The sequence below is a fragment of the Solanum stenotomum genome, chromosome 3, assembly GCF_019186545.1.
Source record: "Solanum stenotomum isolate F172 chromosome 3, ASM1918654v1, whole genome shotgun sequence".
Taxonomy (NCBI): domain Eukaryota; kingdom Viridiplantae; phylum Streptophyta; class Magnoliopsida; order Solanales; family Solanaceae; genus Solanum; species Solanum stenotomum.
This window is the reverse complement of record NC_064284.1, coordinates 58520772-58524550: the sequence shown is the minus strand read 5'-3', so window position 1 is coordinate 58524550 and position 3779 is coordinate 58520772. Positions and strand designations below refer to the sequence as shown.

Here is a 3779-nt window from a genome sequence, read left to right as displayed (position 1 = left end):
ACTAGTTTATTGACATATTTTCTTAAATTTTAAAATATAAAATGAATATTAATAATGATAATAAAGACACTCCTTATCGATATTTAATTTTTGTCCATCCATATTTAATTAATTAATAAAGTTTCTTCAACCTATAATAAGGTGAGATTATATATATATATACTTTATTAATTCTAAAAAATAATTTATGTCAAAATTAAAAATTTCACCAAACATGTATTTCATTTTGTCAAAATAAAGTCATTCAGAATTTAAGAACTATATTTATTCTATTTTTGTAAATAATTATTCTATTTCATTAAATTGGAAAGATTGAATAATTAATTAATTATCTCGATTTTTATTTCAAATCAGTATTAATTTTCCCACATTTTCAACATATGGTTTAGATTTATAATGCAAAAGGATAGATATGTCTTTTAAGAAAAACAAGAATGGATCCGGCCCAAACCACTAAGCCCTTTTAACCCTAAATCCTTAATTTCTACCTCTTCATTTTCACACCAGAAGCAAAGACAAGCAGCCCCAATTTTCCTCAACCAACGATGCTGTCCCCTTCGAGTTTTCCTGAAATTCTGTCCTTGATTTTGGCAAAGCTCGATGAAAACTCACCTAGTACGGTTAAAGATGTGTCAAAATGGCATTTCTTCATACAAAGTTTCGACAAGAGACCTCAAAATGGTACTTCTTCACTTCCATTTTTTTTCTTTTGAGCGCTTTATTTTGATTTTTTGAACAAATCTTCTGTTGGCAAGAGTTTTCCGAAATGTATTTATAATTTCAAATCTGTCCCAAATCAATTGTTCGACCTAAAATTTGTAGAGTCTTGATTTAATTTTTTCATGTACAATTTGTGATATGTCACCGCGAAGCTCGTCCAGCTCAACATCTTAGTTAGCTGTTTCAGAAAGGTAATCTTATTGCACTTTTGCATTTTTGTTTATCTCTATGTGTTTTTTGTTTAAATTTCAATATTACAATAGATTAAGTTTAATGTTTGCATTGTTCCACTGATGCGTAGCTATAATTTCATTCTTGCCTTAGTAGTTTTAGTTCTGTGTATCATTTGTGTCGTGTAAATTATCTTAGTTTAGTTTAGTCTTTGGTTTAGTTATATAAGTAATGTTATCCCTATTTTAGTGTTCTTATTTTCAGTTTTGTTCTGTTTTTATTTCATGTAGGTTAACTTAATTATAATCTTGTTGGGTGAGATAATCTTCTTTAAAGGAAAGCTGGGGTTTGCTATTAATGTGTTCTCTCTTTTTTTCCTTTGGTTAGCATTTGTTGTAGTTCTAAAGATATAGTCTTTCCGAATTTAAAGTTTTATTGCTTGCCTTCTTTAATTTGAAATAGAGTTTAGTATGATAAAACTATCACTTTCTCATTCACATATTACAACTGTTATTGCTGCCAAAAAGTTTAAGAAGCTACTAGGTTTATGGTCCACCTATTGCTCTATCTCTCAAAAATTTAACGGAACAACTTAGTAAAATCTTGGATGACACGATTAGAAACTAAGTAACAACTCTAGTCTAGGACTTCCAATTTTGTTATTGTTTTGCAATTAGTTTCTATGTGATCTGTTGCTGCTCCATTTTCTGTGCTGCAACTTTAACCTTGGTTAAATAAATCAATGGACTTAGATTTTGTGCAAAAATCTCACGGGATTGTTAAGTAGTTGAACTATTTTGTCCTAAAATAGAGGTAGTGCTTTTATTTGGGTCTACTTAAGGTGATGAACAAATTCTATTACGTTGTAGTTCTTGTGATTTTGTTTTACAAGGTTTGGGAAATCCATGAAAAAAATCTGAAACAATGTTTAAACAACATGCATCTTCATACAGCAGGCAGCTAATGTGTTTAGTGTAAAAGATAACATACACCAAGCTATTTGAGATTAATAATATGAATCCTCACTATCCATGGTTATGTCTATCTCAATCTAATATTCAGCACTTTATAATTTGGTATGAGAGGTTGTTAGTTATTGTCATGCATTTAGTCGTTTTAAATTTTGATTTCGTGCTTTACTTGCTATCACCAAAGCTTGCACAAGAATTGTTGGGTATCTGGAAGAGAAGGCTATACACTCATACATATACTCTTAAAATTTGGTAAGTTCAAAATCAAGATGAAGTGGGAACTATTTTATTTTTCTTATAAATTGATATATAGACTGTTTAACTTATTCGTGGAAACTCCATTGCCCTACCTACTAGTCAAACTGATTTTACTCCCTTTACTACATATTGTCTTGCTCTTGGACTGTCTTGACCATATTATAGGCATGACGAGAAAAGATGTTTGAAAAACTTGTTGTTGAAAGCTGTATTGGTATGTGATTAAGTTGAAAATACATTGGATATGACTGAAAAATAAATTAATTTATGCTATTTTTAAAGCACCTTATTTGAATTTTTTGCTCAATAGAAGAGTTTGAATAGTTTGTTGGCAACACACTTGTTCTCCTGGACTAGTAATGGATGCTTCAAAAAAACTAAATTTAATTTAAATATTCAAATAGAAAGTAGTGGAAGCAACTCTATAAAACATAGAATTTGCACTATCAACAATTCATCTAAATATGCAGTCTAATAGTTCTTGAATTTCTTTTGTAGGTAATAGCTGATCTTGTTCAAAATATGCACAAAGGAAAATGATGCACCATTTTATGGAACCGTATAAAGGATTAACATTTGGCGAGGAGCTGAGAGTTTGTTAATTTCATTCGAAGGATGTATTCAAGGTGGAATGTATTCTAGCCGTAGAACTTTTTATTTTTGTTCTGTTATATGTGTTTTTCATGTGTATGCACAGTAACTATATGTTGTGACTATGAATTATAAAAATTTATCATATCATTGATTGAGATATCTTTAGCTCTCTTTTATTTTAAATGAATTTTTATAATACATTTGTGCAATATTACTAAAAAAATAATGGTGCCTATTTTTTTTATATAGAAAAAGAGTATTTGTGGCGACCAGGGGCGTCACTAATCTTAATATAAACTCATTTTAAAACATGTGCCTAATTTAATTAACGGACAGCGTGGATTTTTCCGTCGCTTTTTTGGGTTTTTAAAAATAAAATTTCCAGAAAAGCGACGGACAGTGTCCTTTTATCCGTCGCTTTTCTGGGATTTTCAAAAAATAAATTTCCAGAAAAGTGACGGACTGCGTCGCCCTTTAGAAATTTTTAAAAAATGAAAATTAAAGTAAAGAGACGGACTCCGTCGCTTTTTTAAAAAAAATCAAAAAAAAAATAGTCGAAGAGCGACTCAGTCCGTCTCTAAAAGCGACGCAGTCCGTCGCTTTTTGAAAAATGATGTTGTCCGTCACTTTTTAGCGACGAGCTAAAAAGCGACGGAAGTGACTGCGTCGCTTTTCCGTCAATTTTGACCAAAAAAGCGACGCAGTCCGTCGCTTTTGGCCGTCGCTTTTTGACAATTTTTTAGTAGTGTGCATCCACCACTGGAGAACATATCTCCATTTAATAATGTCAGGACTTTTGCGAAAACCCTTTATTCCCCAAGTCACAAACAATACTTTATATCTTACGGTTATACTTTCGCATAATGATTCATTTGTACCCCACTGACATATATTTTGATCTATGAACTATAAATTCAAAAACATCACTTTTCTAAGTGAAACAAAATATACTTGAATAGTGCATTTTATTTGGCCAATCATTTATCTATCCACATTATATGACATATTCGAATTTAAGATCCTCGTACCACTTATAACATTGAGTGCTACTTCATATCAAAGATA

The 3779-nt window shown here is 30.7% G+C and overlaps 1 long non-coding RNA gene across 1 annotated transcript; it reads left to right on the top strand.

The window, feature by feature from the left end:
• Nucleotides 1-480: 480 nt before the first annotated feature.
• On the top strand, nucleotides 481-2904 carry LOC125858266 (uncharacterized). The gene is made up of 3 exons (XR_007445725.1): nucleotides 481-681; nucleotides 873-911; nucleotides 2619-2904. It is a non-coding gene; the product is annotated as an uncharacterized LOC125858266 (long non-coding RNA).
• Nucleotides 2905-3779: the final 875 nt, after the last annotated feature.